We start from the raw sequence: 17,875 nt of genomic DNA, 5'->3' as shown, positions 1-17,875 counted from the left end.
CAGTGTGCGACAATAGCAGTTGACTTATTCTCTGTTTTCACAACTCAGCTGGGTTATATTGTTAAACCTGATTCAGTTCAGGTTAAATCAGCTCTGTTTTTGTCTATAGATTTAGTTTCCTTGACATATTGGAGACTTTCAGGTTCAGTTACTGATTTTCAATTTTAATTAAATTCAAAGCTTCTCTGTTTATTTTCAAAGCTCAAGACAAGAGTAGATAACTGATATGAGAAAAAGGAAAGTGTGTACCTCAGCTCATAGTTTTTCAATCAGCAAAAAATTCTGTCCTTAGCAACGATAGCATAGCTTGAAATTCTGGCAGGGCCTTTGACTCATGTGTCATTGATAGAAAATCTTTGTCTATTCAAGCAACATGATCTGAAAGAGAACATGAACAAATTAAGCCTGATAAGATCAAAACTGCATGATTGGAGAGTTTTCAAATTATTTAAGCGCAATGGAAAAAGGTTTGGCCAAAGAGAAACTAGGGTTTGGGAAACTCACAGAAAACATGACTGGAACATTTGAGATGAGTATGCAACCGCTTTTTGAAATAATAAAAAGCTAAGTACTTTAACAGAAGCTAGTCTTGGATTGTCTGATGTGTAGAAAGAAGCCGTTACTGTTAGTGGTAACACATGAAAATCCTTACCTTACTAGCCAAGGTGTAGCTTTGATAGAGCCAGGAGCAATAGAGACATCTTTGGGGCCATAGGTGGGGTTTGAGATCTTAACTGGGAGCAACTGTGCTCCTCTCCCTTCTTTACCCTTTTGTCCCCCCTGTTGCTTCTCTCTTCACACTTCCTTCCTCCTGCTTAGAGTTTGGGCAGGGAAACTGTTGCAGTAGGGCATATTCTCCAGACTGGTGATTAGACTGGCCCCCGGGACCACCAGATATCCAGCAACTTTGTTAAGGGTGAGGCTGAAACCGTGAGCCCACAATGTCTACACTCCTCCCGGAATCCTTTTTTTTTTTTTCCTTTCTGGGCCAGGACTAAGTTGTAATTTTTCAAATAGTTTTATCATGACAGACAACCAGCTTAACTGATCATCATTGCAAAATTCAGTTGAGTCTCTGTCCATGTTTGGGAAATTAGCATTTGTTGTATAAGTCATATGTAGAAACAGTCATTTCTGAAATTTCCTACTATTACTGAGAATTGGAACTCAGAGAGCTTGCTTAATTAAGGATAAATATTTCTTCATTTACCTCTTTAGTGAGTTTCTCCAAATGCTACAGGATTTTTATATACTATTCAAAGAGAGTTGTGCTATTGTAAAGTACAACTCATTACTATTATCATCCAGTGTGTTATTGTACAGTTAGCTTTTCCACTTGCTTCAGTGGCCTTTGATATACACCTCTACCCTGATATAATGCGGTCCTCGGGAGCCAAAAAATCTTACCATGTTATAGGTGAAACCGCGTTATATTGAACTTGCTTTGGCCTTGAGCATTTCCATTATTAATAGTCACTTCTCGCCCCCTGACTAACCCCTCAGAACCCCTGACCCATCCAACCCCCGCCCGCTCCTTGTCCCCTGACCGCCCCCACCGGAGACCCCCCTCCCATCCTTAATCACCCCCACAACCCCACCCCCTACCCAACCCCCCTGCTCCCAGTCCCCTGACTTCCCCAACCCCTATTCACACCCCCGCCCCCTGACAGGCCCCCCGGGACTCCCACGCCCTATCCAATGCCCCCATCCCCTGACCGCCCTGCCCCAGAGCCTCCGAACCATCCAACCATCTCCCCCCCCCCCCGCTTCATGTCCCCTGACTGCCCCCTGAGACCCTCTGCCCCTTATCCAACCCCTTGGCCCTGGCCCAGCACCCTTAACACTTCGCTCAGAGCAGTGTGTCGGAGCCTGATGCACTGATCTGCCGGAGCACACAGCTCCGCCCCCCAGAGTACTGCATACCGCTTTTTCTGAATTTGTGTTATATCGGGTCACGTTATATCGGGGTAGAGGTGTATTAGTAAGTTGCCAAGCATTAGGTTTTCCAAACAAACTTAGGTTCCTTTTACACTATTTGCAAATGTGCCTGGTTGAAGTGAGCAAATAGTGGTTTAGTTATGCAATAACACGAGTATACTTATGGAAGAAAATAAAGAAATAGAAGTTATCTGTTGTACTAGTTTAAGTAAACAAATCCCTGTCCTATTATTGCTTCCAATAAAATGAAACCATGATCAACAGTAATAAAACAAAAACCAGACAAATAGTTTATCTTTCTGCTCAGCTTATTGAAGATCATTGAGGATGCATGTACTACATTCAGAAAGAAGCCAGTTTTCAGAGATTTATCAGAGAAATCCAGTGTGGTGTTAAAGCCATGCTGGGTTTTGGCTGACACCTAGCAAAGATGTGTATGATCTGGTTCACCACATCATTAATTGCCTCTTTTAAAGGCAATTAGTGACTTTTTAGGAATGCTTCTTGAAAATTGTTTTCTGGGTGATGTATGTGTAATAGTGGCAATGACTTCCGGAAAAAAAAATTAAGACCTGTATGTTAAAGTAATATACAGTAATTTGCCAAGTTCAGTGCAAACATTTTTGAGTTAGCAACTACATATGTATTATTGGAAGTATTAATTTCTGTAATATAGTCCATCTTTCAACGCATATGGTCTTCCAATAAGAACTTTGGCCCTTTATCAGCCTGATGGGATAGGAAAAGGAATATTCAAAATAAGATCTCTACTTCAAGATTGAAAATACATGCCCTTGACTATATTACTGTAAAAAGATAATGTGAACAGATCACAGCATTGAAATATTTGCAGCAACAGAATAAAATGCTGTTGATCTGAACTTGAGTGATGTGCATAAAAAAATACAAATGATTGGATGCCTTATTTAGTATTATATATATTATCTTGGCTTTGAAGGAAGCAAAATGCTATGAAAGTTTAGTATATGATTTCATTAGTGGAGGTAGAAATATAACAGATCCTGAGATAAATTTGAGTGTAGAGCCCGGGACACCAATGATGGAATAATATTTGTATCAACATATGTATATAGTTAAGACTGTAACACATCTTATCATCATAACTTGAGTCTGATAAACTATTTTTCAGACTTATTTGGATACCAGTAGAATCAAAAAGCAGGAATTTGAGTATTGGTATTGATAATCTTAATATGAAAATTAATGATTGTTTTATAAGGTAATATAGATTTGTGCTAAGATGTTCTGGTTTCAAGTTATTGACCGGGCTAGAATTTTCAGAGACTTACAGGATCTAGGTGCTCAGCTCCCATTGAGTCTTAGTAGGCTTCTTTGAAAATCCCAGATCAATATAGTTTTTGGTATTGATAGGGATCTCCACCTATAGGGCTCAAGGATTCTAATTCTAGGTTTTCCTATTGTATGCAGATGCACCATTCTGGTAAACATATCAAAAACTTTGAATTTACAGCTAGGCTAGATATATATGTTTTTACAACCCATGTTACTAGTTGAACACAATCTTTTGTCCATCTCCCAATAAATTTAGAATTTAAAATAATTGGTGCTGTTTTTAAAAATTATAATCTGAAGATTCTGAACAAGGAAATAGTCTGTCTAAAAACTGTTCCCTGTCAGGTTTTTAAATACTAGCTAGACTTCTATTTTACTGGATGTTTAAGTGTTCAGCTTCTATATGACTGGCTTGTATAAAATAATGTTTTGTGACCTCTAAAAAGTGTTGATGATGAAGCTGACTTCTGAAACAAAGATCTGGATTGCTCAAAATTAATACTGATTGAATTTCTGTAAGGGCAGAAATCTGTGGAGAGCATATCCAAGTGAACTTCTATCATCAAGATTAATTTGATATTCCAAGGAGTAACTATAAGGCTCTGAATTATGAAAACTGGGAATTTGACTTAGTTACAAGAATATTGTTGAGGCATTACTATGAGTACACTTGGTACCATAGCAAGAGATTTCTATCAAGGGAATTTTTGTTACATTCTTGCATTTTACCAGTAATCACTGATAAGTGTACTTGCTTTCAGGTTGCCCAAGAGACTAATTCTTTTTCGTCACGTAACTGAGATTCCAGAATGAGGTTGAGGAATTGTAAAATGGTTATAATTTTGTGAATCCATTTTTTATTTATTCCCTGACTCATTTCTTTGTATTGAGTTGATGATTGTAAAAGTAATGAATTAAATAGAAAAATGTTTGTATGTTCTAATTTGCTTCTCTTTCTCTCTGGGGTATATCGCTTTTCCATGCCTTCTGTTTGTTTAATTAAATAGGCTTCGGGGAGGAGGGTTCTTCTTTTATTCGGGGGCAGGAATCAAACTCAGTTAAAGAAAAGACATGTGACATGGCTGAAGTCATACAAAGCAGTGATTATGCAAACTATTATTTAGGGGGTTGGAAGTCTTATTCTTGAAGTTTCTCTAAGCTTTGTTTTATATTTTTCGTTTTACATTTTAATTTAAATTTTTGCTGGTCATCATGACAAAATCTCTAAGGCTGACTGTTTATCAGTATCATTGCCTTTATTTAATGTTATTTATAAATATGAACTTTTCACTTAACTGTGCTTAAAGGAAAACATTTATCCATGATAATACCACACCTCCAGCTCGGTATAATGCCACCTTCTCAGAGACCTGACTTTTGGAGGGTATTAGGGAAATTTATTCATAGGAGTCTTTTAGGGTGATCAGAAATGGGGTTTTGTGAATGAGCCACTTTACTGTTGCAACTCTTTTTTAAATTAATTCATAGGCTGCATGGACATGTGTATGTGTATATTCATTTCAAGTTACTATTTATGCCTGTCTCACACCTGACCATTATAGACAATACAAATATCAAATGCATCAGTAATCTTAAAAACAGAATAAAAAAACTTCCCCTGCAGTATTATTTCTATCACGATCCTCTTCACCCATCCTCAATTAATATTGTCTTTGGATCTAAGAGAGCATGTGAGTCTTGCAGAATGCCCTAAATATTCGCAAATTTGGACTCTGGTGAACCAAGACAAGAAGCAGGTTTCTGAGTAAAATAGTTCTCACTGAGAACATCCAGCTGTCAGCCCCCTCAGTCCCCCCTATTTACACCAGTTCTGATAATCATAGATGCTGTTGTGCTGCATGGAGAGAGTGATTGTCTCCCAGTAGATTGGATCCAAACTATTTAGGTTATTACTGTATAAGTCAAACCCAACACCCTGTCACCTGAAAATCAACTGCTAACCAGTTGAGATCACTGCTCACAAATGTTAATATGCACTGTTTGTGAAAGATCACTCAGTAAGCAGGATACCTCATTCATTCTGCACTAGCTGCAGTGGATGCAACTTTCTTGCTAAGTGCATATAAAAAGCATCTTGACAACTGCTGCATCGTCACATTCAGAAACTCTTGGAAATACAATAATATCATGATGTGAGCTTTAAAGACAAAAGCATACAAATCCATTTATCCGGAGTGCAAATATAGGAGTAGATTCTCACCTGCAGGTAAGCCCTGCGTCTAACAGGATATTAGCTGTGACTCCCTGATCTGTGCTGCCCAGTCTCAGCATAAATCTAATCAAGACTGGATGGTTTTTAAAAGATATGTTCTAGTTGAAACAGGAATTATTTCAGGGAAATTCTTTGGCCTGAGTCATGCGGGAGGTCAGACTAGATGGATCACAGCCATCCCTTTAGATCTTAGAATATATGTAATCAGAGCAGCTGCTCTTTTCATAGCCTATCTCTAGTATGCATCCGTAATGGCTCCTGCACTAAAGGTGGAGGGACTACTGGCACAGGAGCCAGCTACATAGCCTCTGCCAGCTATACATCAGAGAAAAGTGGTTATAGCAGAGCTGAGAACATGAGTCATTATCTCCACCATTTCTTTTGGTTGTTTCTTCTGTTCTAGATTCTTCATTTTCTCTGAATTGAATGTTGGCCAGTTAGTCCTCTCCCAAGCTCCATTTTTCCCTGGGTAAATTGTTCCTCTGCACTAGGTAGATCTAACAAAATGGATTAAGGGCTACAATACAGCCCTTGGGAGGATGGAAGACATGGAAAGGGGAGAGAACTTAGGGGTTAAGAATGAGAGAGAAAATGCATCCAAAATTAACAAAAATAATTTTAAAAATTGAACTATCAGATTTTCCAGTCCTTACTCTGCTTCAGTGGTGAAAAACCATTCACTCCACATCAGGGAGTCCAGAAATCTCTTGTCTTTAAAAAATATTAACTTCAAACATTTTGCATAATCATGTACGTAGAACTGTCAGAAAATGTGGTTTTTAATAGAAAATTTAGAGTTTTTTCAGTGAAAAATAAAAAACTTTCAACTGAAAACCAAATATTTTGATTTGGAAATGCTGCCCACAAAGCCTCATGGGGTTGTGGATAGTAGGGTTGCCAACTTGGTAATATTTAAAAACCAGACACTCCAGCAGGAGTGCCAGAACCTCCCCTGCGCTGCCTCTTCCCCCTGAGGCCCCACCCTTGTCTGCCCATTCCCCTGAGGCCCCCCTCCCATCCACTCCTCTGCCACCCTCCCCCCTTCGCTTGCTGCTTTTCTCCTCCTGCCCCCGTGCCCGGGTCAGGAGGCACTCGTCTGCGGATCCTGGGTGGGGAGCCACAGCCGCCCAACACAGGTAGGAAGTGGCCCCAGCTGAGTAGGGGCTGGCACAGATGATGACCTGACACCTCCCTGTCTCCCCCGCAGTAACCAGACATTGGGTGTCTGGTCAGTAGATGTGACCAGAAACTGTCGGGTCCCCTTTTCAACTGGACTTTCAGGTTGAAAACTGGGCACCTGACCACTGTGTAGTTGCACCATTCCCCAGTCTTCTCATGGAGGAGTCAGTGGGCATGAGGCACAATGGCAGCATTTTTAAATCAAATTTTTTTCTTTTTTTTTTTTTGCCAAAAACCAGAGGGGGGGTGGAATTCTTTCAGGTGTTCAGTTTTTCAACAAAGAATTGACTTTTTTGTGGAAAGCAGACACTTTTGAAAAGTCAGTTAGGGCGTAAGCAGGGATTGCAGGATCAGGCCCAGAATCTTTTGATGAGTTTCATTTCATATAAATGCCAAATACTGATATTTAAATATAAAATTGCTCCATCCTACCATTTAAAAAACATCTTTTGAAAAAGTGAAGAACAAACTTTTCAGTTAACCAGAATATAAGCTGATAATGATATTTGAAATATAGTGTAAAGTAAGACCCTGAGACAAGTTTTCTTAAAAACAAAAAAAATAGGAAATTCTAGTGACAACTATGATGTGCTATACAAATACAGAAAAATTTAAGTGTGTGAAATATTAGTAGGAAATTAAGGTCCATTTCACTGAGAGAAAAGCAATGAAATATAAATTATTCAGGGAATTACAATGTGTTATACACTTCATGCTTTTGAAAGTTAGTAAATTCTTCGAGATGTTGGGAACAGAGATGCTGCCGCACAGCAACGGGATATTAGAATACACATTGTGTATTTATGAACTGATTCCCTAATAGATAACAACTGGACTGGACTGGAATGTTGCAGCTATTTTAATAGCCCTTCCATTATTCTAGGGATTTTTTCCATTGTTTCTTAACTCAATTAACTAGAATGGCTGTAAAGTGGTTTACAAAGTATTTTGTATTTATGTTTTGCAATCATTGCACCAATGTTTTACTGCACCACAAATTTTAGACAAGCTCTGCAGTATGTAAACATCTTGTAAATTAATATCCCTTCTTGTCTAAGTGTTTAATGACTATTGATCACTAGTTTGTCATGAATTGTAACGTATCCCATAGTTTAATTTAAAAAATATTTGTCAAATAGTTTAGAAATTATTGTGCAGGACTTCGTATCACAGCTGGTGTAGTTTAAGGTTTGGACAGAGTCACTGCAAATGAAGCCCTGCTGTGAAATAAAAGTCAAAAGGCATCTTGGCATCCCAACCATTTCCTTGGGAGAAGATTACAGCCTGAGTATGCTGAACTTTATTGCCATGGGCCTCATGACAGTATTCAGAAACATGCATGGCATTTTTGTTAAAGAAACTCAGATGTGCTCAGACACAAGGGATGGCATTCTTGTATTTATCTGCATCTTAAACAGAAAAATTAAAAACAAATTTTACACTCATTACAAAAGAACTATAATGGGGTACAGTAAAAATACAGAAGAATTTATTACTTCTACATGTAGGAGTTGTTTCCTTGTTCCCTAAATATTTTTGTTATTAAAAAATGGTAGAACAACAAATCATAACCTTAGATTGTGAAAAATGCATGTATTGTGAGATAGGCACCCAAGAGCTCTCTTTCTAATAAAGTACTGTTGCTAGTGTTTGTTTGCTGCTAGACCAGAAGAGCTGTGGGACCACAAGCGGAAAAATTCTGCATTGTTAGTTCATCATCCAGAGTATAGCTGGGTTAAACTTTTTAAAATTGAATAAAAATTAGGTGCTTGAATGCATCCATCCAAAATTGCATCCATGACATTCTCTCCCCTGCATTCTCCATCAATAAATCCACACAAACGTATGAGAGGCCAGAACCTCGTAAAGCCAAGTATAAGAAATTTTCTAAAGTTAAAACAATCTTAGCAGAACTTCCTACAGACGGGGATGTCATTCTGCAGCCTTTCACACCAAAGATCTGTTTTGCAAGCTACCAGCTCTCTCGTTGGCTAATGAAATGATCTACAGGGCCCGTTCTTGCTTCCAGCTGTGGCCCCTTTGCACCACTTTAGTGGTGTAGTGGGGCCAGAAAGCCATCTTAACCAACCAGCTAAGGGGATTTCTCTGGGGTGAGGTAGACAGCTCTGTGTCTTCCCCCTAAGAATGCCTATTATGGGGCATGGTTGGAGCATATTTTTGTTCCAGTGATCCCAGGATAGTGTAATGTCCCTTGTGGGTGTTGCACCTAGTGTATCTCAGGGCAGAGGTGAGGTTGGTCTAATTTGCATTGAATCATCCATAAGATCAGGGAGTCACACAGGCAGCCGCCTTTGCCCCTTGCCTTGCATTGTACTGAGCACACACAGCTGCAGCTTGAGCCCATAGCATCTTTCCAGCCAGTGGTCAATCTCACAAGAGGTAATAATAGACTGTAACCTCTTCACTTTTTGTTACTGAAGGTAACTGGAGCTCCGTCCTGCCCAGAACACTAGTTAGAGGTATGTATCACCTGAGTAGGCATAACTACAAAATGTTCAAGGGGACTTGTGGGGATATGAGTTGGTGAATTGCACCCTCCCTCAGTAAACTTTCTCTTCATAAACTTTCCATAAAGTATAAGACATTTTGGGGTGGGGAGTTTGCACCTACAGGGCTTGGGCCACATGTGGTTTATATGTGGTTACACCAGATAAATTGGGGAGAGATTTCAGGCAGAAGTAGTAGTTTCCATAGTGGGGAAAAACTGCCTTGCCAGTATTACCAGAGATCTGGGGTTTAATGTCATACATGAAGTACAAATGGCAAACAATGCCAAATATGCATATTTCACTTAAGCAAATATATGCAAATATTGAAGCACATTAGTAAAGATAGGTAGATGCATTTTTGCATGATCAGGCTTGTGGTGTTTATTGTGCAAAATCAAGCAACTTTATTTTGTGTATCTTTGCCTCTTCTCCATTGTGTGATACATTCTATCCCTGCATCATGTCTTCCTTCTGCCCCATCTACAACAAAAGCATTCTGTTTCCCAGGTAAATTGCAATACACACACAGAGTGCTGCATACAGATATTATAAAGTAATTATACATTTGTTATATGAAAAACAACCTTGAATTGTGTTAAACTTTTTTAGAAAAAAATCTACCCGTGTAAAAGGGTGTATATCACATCCACATTCAAAGATTTTAAGAACAACTCAGGGCAATTTTCCCCACAGCAGAGAGAAAAGATAGCTCCTTGGAGGCTTCACAACCACTCTGATAGTCCTGTAGTTGGAGAGGTGAGGGCACAGGTTCTCTGTGTGGATCCTTCAGTCATTGTCTTCCTCTATGCCTCACAGAGGTAATATGTCCAGGCAGCCTCAGTGGAATGGATGTAAACACTATTACAGCCTAGAGGAAGAATTCCTTCTTCCTCACCCCATTGTGGAGCAGAGGAACACAGAGTCTGGTACTGACTTCATAAGTGAAACCTATCTGTATTTGATGGTTATAAATTAAGTAACCATGAAATTAGCTTTCCCTAAAAGACGTAATGGCTGAAAACCATGTCCACATTGAAATTAGTTTGAGTTTTGCTGGTGATTTCAATGGGGCTTAGGATTTCATTGTAATTTAAGAAAAATTAGATTCCATGCTGTATTTTGAATATATATATTCATTATATTATATGGCTTTTGTTATAGGAATAACAAGTGTTTAATACCTCTTTTGACAGTCATTAAAGGAGGATAGCAGATTAGGTTATCTATAGGGTTAAAAACCTGTATTTAAGTGTCTTAAAAGGTTCTTATAATAAAATTCTACATAGGAACATATACTTTTTCATTTAATTAGAGGCAGCATCCAAATAGATCATATAACAGATATTATATGACTGTTAATATCTCATAAAATTGTTATTTTATGTTAAATCTATTTTTAACTCTGGGGAACGTATGAATCATAGCCTTGAATGTGTGCTCAAGTATTTCTATTTTAGATTATACAATCCATTAGATGCATTGCTTCATGTAAAATAGATAACATGACTGTCTATAATTAAAATAATTAAATCTTATAAATATTTCATATTGTAGGAGGATAAGAGATATTTTTGTAGGGTGACTAGAAGAGTTTCTAATTTATATAATTAAGAAAAGGGTAAATCTGCAGTGCTTTTTTCTTAGGTAACAATGTTGGCTGTTTTATGTACATTCATTGCTTGATTTAATTAAATTACATCTTACACTTATTTGCTTGTTGTATAAAAGATGATGTTTCCTCTTGTTTACAAATCAAGAATACTAACTTGTAGCTACGTGACATTAACACTTTCTGTGCCAATGAACATAGAAACTATATTCAACCAATCTCATAATAGTAGGTGCAAAATATATTTTTAAAATTTGGAATATTAAAAAGAGTTAATCGGTTTTGAAATATTTTCCTAAATATACTTTCTAAATTACTTATCAATAAAGTTGTAGTCCCATTGTTTTCTAGTAACACAGAATCAGTTCATAAAATAAAGCAGTCTTTCTAATCCACCCTAATGAGCTCTGTTATTGCTTTAGACGAAGAAAAGATAGAAAATACTGTAGTAATTTGGGTTGAACAATATAAAGTAATCCCATAATATAAACTGTACAGACAGTATAAATGCTGTAAACCAATAAGAAGCTAAACATTATAAAATGTAACGACAATATAGGGAGAAATCCTGGCTTCACTGAAGTCATTGAGGGGAGTTTTGCCATTTACTTGATTAGGACCACGATTTCAGCCTTAATGTTTAGTCAGTGTTGCAGAAATATACGTCATCATCGCTTGTAGTTTCACTACTTATGATGAGTTATCAGTTCTTTCCTCACTCCTTTGATAAACATAGCTCACTTTAATCTTACATGCATTTTCCTTTCTTTATGCATTAAGGGCCTAATCCTGCAAGGTGCTGCACGCTCTTGGCATTCATTAAAATAGATATTCAAGGCACTCATTACATCACAGGAGGTGATCAGCACATGGCAGGATCTGTATCAGTATATTGTATAGGTGTATACACTGTACCATTATGCACACACATTTTACCATATATCAACAACTGGTATGTAGCTCATTAGTGTGTGACTTTATATGGTCTATGTTATGTTTATTATATAACAATGTACAATAGACTGCAGCTAATGGCATTTATTTAAAATGTTTCAGAACTTTGAGCAAAATCGTGCTCAGCTCTGTACGGAATGTAGAAAACACAGTTCCTGTTCAAAGTGCTTACAGTCTAACGTAGATACAGTTTATAGTTATACAAGACAAAAATTGCCTTCAGTGATAGAAAATCTCAGTGTGGTGTAGATTTTCCTATTTTATTAAAAACACAACACATTTTAAGATGGCTAGATAATGAGAAACTTCATAGAAGTAGTGAATTTTCAAGAGGACAGGAATATTGCTTCTCAGTGGAAGATATCCCTCCCAAGTTTTATAGGTCATGTGACTGAGAGGGAACTGGCATCCCTAAGAGTTTACTGTTGCTTACTATGGCTCCAATTCTGGAAAACACTTAAGAATATGAGTTATCCTGTTGAAGTCAGTAGGATTATTCACAGGTTTAAGGGATTTGCTGAATCAGTGTGTGTATTTCCCCTGAATTCAAGCAGGAACTCCTTCCTTCATGTGGATGTTCATTAGCTGTTCTCCACTGAGAATAGGAGGAGGATAGCAGGTTGTTGTCAATGGTTGATGAAGTGAGGAAGTAGCCGTTGAAGCCTCCCAAAAATGCAGGTCAACTCTGACCCTGACTATAAGGGTGAGGGAAAGAAGAGATGCCTCCCCATCCCAGCGCCAAAAGCCTAAAATTTCCACTAGGTTCCAAAAGCCAAAACAGCCTCCTGCCTTCTTCCAGATTCAGAAGCTCCAGCTGCCTACAGCAAGTTGCCAAAACCTCCAATTTGCTTCTGTGAATTCTACAAAACAGATAGTGTCAATACAAAAATTTACTGTACATTGAAAATCTGAGGGTAGCATAAAATACATTTAAATTTAACATCAAAAGAAGTAAATGGAAGAATACAGTGCTGATTTTATTAAGTATTTTCATATTTTATTCAATAAATACTTGAAGCTGCCATTGAATTTTCGGTTTACTTCATAGAATCATAGGGTTAGAAGGGACCAGAAGGGTCATCTAGTCTAACCTCCTGTCAAGATGCAGCTTCAGAAATGTCTGGTCCACAAAGTGAATTTTTAGTCCTTACTGAACAGGGCATGGAATCAAACCAGTTTTCTACAAGAGTTGGTATCTCATTATCAATTGTCATTATTTATAGAAAGGCTATTTGTGTGCTAGGAATAATTCTTGATTCCCCATGTCACTCATCTTCATTCTATGTAAATTAAGATAGCAATTTCATTGCTTTGCAATATCTCATCAGGAATTTGTATCAACCCCTTATATAGTGATGGTCTGGCCTTCACAAATCTGAATTCATTTCATACAGTACCAGTAGTTATGTGACATTTACAGTACCTGCATGTAGGTAATTAAGAGTGTTTAAGATTTCTACATATAATCTCCATTAATTGTGGTATTTTAGTGTGCTCAGACAAAGCAAATGAATAGTTAATGGATTTTACTGTACTTCGAGCATCAGTATTAGGAAGGTATTTTGGGGAGAAATTTGTCCTGGAATGGGATCATTTTACTTGTATTGTCTAATGCTTTCATCACATGCTGGACAATATATATCGATTATACCACTACATTAGAAGTGTAGAGAGAACTGCTGACATACCAAATGTGGGGAATTGCATATTTGTAAGTAAAAATGCAAAAATAAAGCACCATATGTTGTCTGTGCTGTGGTGATATATATCTTTTAGACATATGTTAGCTCTTGGAATACTGAATGCTCTCTAGGTGAGGATTCTAAGATTGCTCAGTTTTAGAAAGATATTTTTGTGTATGTTTTGGGTAAAAGCCAAAACTCCAACAAAATAATTTGAGCCAAAAGATTAAATGGACAACTTGAAACAATCAGCATAGATCATTTTGCATCTAGACACACATCCATAAAATATACAAAAGGAAAATAAGTATTTCTTTGTAAAGCATTGAGAATTTTTAAATAATGTATAGTCTCACTTTAAATATAGAGTCATCTTACTAACTTAAATTGAAAATATTGAAAATGTTAAAAATGTGACATGTATTGTATACACATACCATCACATGAATATGTGTGTCAAACCACAAAACATTCTTATAAAGTAAGGTTATAGATATGGGCAACAACATAATAGCAAATAATTCACAGTTTGAGAATGAAAGGCATGCCAGACTTTCCCTTCTGAACTCCGTTATGTCTAGACACTGGAAGAGTGGGACTCGTGTATAATTTTACAAACTACGTAGTATTCTCAGACACATATCACAGTAATGAAAGATATCATCAGAGTATCTATCATGCTTTTCATCATCATTTTTTTTTCAGTCTATAATGATCACCTTCTCAACTGGTATGAGATGCGTGTGCAGAATGCAGTTTTACACGCACGTATTTCCATGCACAGTTGGCACATTCACGTTCAGACAAGGCACAGGTCTAGACAACTAAAAGTTCATTTACAAGTACAACTGGGGTAACCTTGCATAAATGTAGGCTTACAAGTGTGCATCCATTTATACACCACCTTTAAAATCTGTCTCTTAAATCTTTGGTCAAATTTTGTTTTTTTCATGACTGTGTGTACATTGATGTGTTACTCAGGATGACTGGGCTACTTGAATTGAGAAAAGAGCACTGAAGTACTTGTTATGAAAAAAGTATTAAAAATCACATGGACTTTTCAAACAACTGGAAAAAACTACCTGAAGATTAGATTTTTGGTCTATCAACTTTGGATCCAGTCCTGTGGTTCTTAACACTAATAGGCCCATTGACTAAATTATGACTTCTTATGTGAGAAAGAACTGCAAGATAAGGCCCTTTAACAGTGTCCAGTGGTCCTCTGTTGATGTGAGTGCATCAAGTATTACAATAAATTGCATAACAATTCACATGAGCAGTCACAATGAAGTTAGGATTACTAGAATGAGGAGAATGCTTTCCTAGTTGTAGGTACAGATGAAGAGTTGAAATTCGACATTTAGTAGTACAGATTAAATTGCAAAAAGTTTGATTTGAGAGAAAATTGTAAGGTAGGAAATGTGTCAGGATGAAGGTATAAATAAAAATCTTGGCAGAGGAACAGTCCAGATAATTTTGGATTCAGGTAATTTATCAAAGATTAATAATAGATAAGCAGATCTCAGATCTTTGGGTTGAATTGAAGGTTCTCAACCGTAATGGTCAGCATGAAACAGGAGTTGAGAAAGATAGTGCTAATAGAAGTTATGTTTATGCCACTCATTATCCAGTATATAACTGGGTATTTGTCTTATAGAAAGTTGCATTATCATGTTTCTCCAACCTTGGCAACAAGGACCAATGAAAAATATCCAGTCCATTTAAAATTTAAAAAAAAAAAGAGAGAGAGAGAGGCCTTTCAGAAACAGATTTCTTTGGATAGGGCGTCGTGGACTGCTTTCACATTATGTTTTCACTGATTGTTGTTTGTTAATTATTTTAAAAAAATCTTAAAAAGTCAAGTAGTTTGTTTTTAAACCTTAAGCTACCTATCAATTCTAGTTTCCCTTAAATGATTTCCACAACAAGATCATTATTTTCTTCAGTCCACTCACTGCTTCATTTACTTTGGCGTGACATCTCTTTCTTTATCCTTATTTTGAAAGATCTGAGTGACACATTTCACTGTTAAATTAAGCATTCTCAGACTATAAACAGTTAGTGGGTTTTTTCCTCTTTTAAAATAGGCCATTTCAAAGCTTTTGGAAAAATCATGGAGATAATCATTTCATATAGGTTAAAGTCAATTTTTGCATATCTTAAAAATTACAGCTAATGAAAGAGCTTGGTTCCCAGTCTTGCTCACATTAAAGTCAACATGAGTTTTGCCATTCACTTCAGTGGGTTCAGAATAAGGTCCACTTATATTGTTTCACATAAGGAGCTTCAATTTAATTTAATTGTATTATACAAAATAGGATTACTGACCTTTTCAGTTCACCGGCGTATGGGTAGTGAAAGAGTTAAGACTTTGCATCATATTCTGTACCAGAAGGCTCTATTCATTAAAAGTGTTTTGTGGACATTCCACACGCAGAAGGCTGCAGTAGAATTGCCTACCTTTTCTAATCTATTGAGCAGAAATTTGGCAATACTGCTATTTCATAGCAAATTTCTACTGAACATTAAGAGGTTTTGGAGGTTGAAACAAATTCTGCTCACCTTACTCTCATAAGTGTCTGTCTTTCACTTTGTTGGCATTTGTAAGTAAAGAGAGTTAGATTTGATACTTAGTTATAAAAACCTTTCTTCCCACCTTCGCCCCTATTCATTGCAGTGGTGTCATTCATCTTCTAAGATCTTGTCATGTGAAAGATGATGTTCCCCCATTAATACAATATGCAGTTCAGTCATTAATACAATATGCAATCTGTATGGATTGTCTTCATTTTCTGCCACAACTTAGTGGTAACAAACCCAAACTCCATTACAAAACAAAAATCTTTAAATTTCTTCCCCACCAAATACAATTAACTATGACAGAAAATATCATATTACCTCTGTAGAAATCCATGGTATTCCCACATCTTGAATACCGCATGCAGATGTGCTCGCCCCATCTCAAAAAAGATATATTGGAATTGGAAAAGGTTCAGAAAAGGGCAACAAAAATTATTAGGGATATGGAACGGCTTCCATGTGAGGAGAGATTAATAAGCCTGGGACTTTTCAGCTTGAAAAAGAGATGACTAAGGGGGTATATGATAGAGGTCTATAAAATCATTACTGGTGTGGAGGAAGTAAAGAAGGAACTGTTATTTACTCCTTCTCGTAACACAAGAACTAGGGGTCACCAAATTAATAGGCAGCAGGTTTCAAACAAACAAAAGGACGGATTTTTTCACACAACGCACAATCAACTTATGGAACTCTTTGTCAGAGGATGTTGTGAAGGCCAAGACTATAACAGGGTTAAAAAACCAAACTAGATAAGTTCATGGAGGATAGGTCAATCAATGGCTATTAGCCAGGATGGGCAGGGATGGTGTCCCTAGTTTCTGTTTGCCAGAAGCCGGGAATTGGTGACGGGATGGATCAGTTGATGATTACCTGTTCTGTTCATTCCCTCTGGGGCACCTGGCATTGGCCACTGTTGGAAGACAGGTTACTGGGCTAGATGGACCTTTGGTCTGACCCAGTATGGCCGTTCTTATGTTCTTAACTCTGATTATTCTGTGAACTATCTTTGCGATAGTTTTAAGCTTCTCTCAAATAAAGTGTCTTTGAAGCTTCTTTTCTAATTTTATCTATTCATAATTCAGAATTTAAGCTGTTCTTCACATAGCCTCTGTATATGACCACTTATGAGATCAAGGCATCAGGACATGTGAATATACAGAAGCTCATCTTGAAGAATTACAGCTACTATTTTTCTTTTGTATAGTTTGTTTTTGGTAAATGTACTTCAGTATTTATCATTTGACTCACCATGATGATAGTTAATTGAATGTCATAGATTTAAATATAATGGGGCTTATTCTTATCTCTCATGCTGATGTATATCAGATGTAACTCCACTGAAGCTAGTGGAATTATATTGGCATAAAATAGATGTGAGATGAGAATCAGTCCCAGCATGTTAAATGAATGCCTGCTTAAATAGTGGTTTCTTGAAATAACATTTCATCAACTGTGTGAAAAATACTTAAATTACAATGGACTAGTAATAACCTCCTCTATAATGATTCATACTTTCCTTCCATAAAAGTGATTATGAACAATGTACTTGTTGTTTCCTTGTGTAAGTTTTGAATTAAAGTACATTACATGCACCTATTTACTGTATTTATACAAAGTAAAATTTCAAAATGATTGTATAAAATAAAGTTGAAACCAAAAGTTCATAGAAATGACTTTTCTGTATGTTTGCAGTTATTATTACCACACTTTTGTTGTTGTTGAAACTTAATGCTACTGTGCCTTAGACTCAGCATTGGCAACAACCTAGCAACTTTGCTTCAAGTCAGTTAATGGCCTTGTTATTACTCTGGGGTGTGCAACAAGAATGATCCTCAACCCCTAAGAAAGGGGTGTGTGGACTACCCATCTCTAAGAG

General features: G+C 37.0%; 1 protein-coding gene across 5 annotated transcripts in view; it reads left to right on the top strand.

Annotated features, from left to right (window-relative positions):
* The window catches only part of SBF2 (SET binding factor 2), a 555,237-nt gene that overhangs the window by 392,671 nt on the left and 144,691 nt on the right, over positions 1 to 17,875 (top strand). The window lies entirely within an intron of this gene.

This window comes from Lepidochelys olivacea, assembly GCF_965140295.1.
Source record: "Lepidochelys olivacea isolate rLepOli2 genome assembly, chromosome: 6".
NCBI lineage: Eukaryota > Metazoa > Chordata > Testudines > Cheloniidae > Lepidochelys > Lepidochelys olivacea.
The sequence above is the reverse complement of the archived record's forward strand: the minus strand, read 5'-3'. Positions and strand labels throughout refer to the sequence as shown.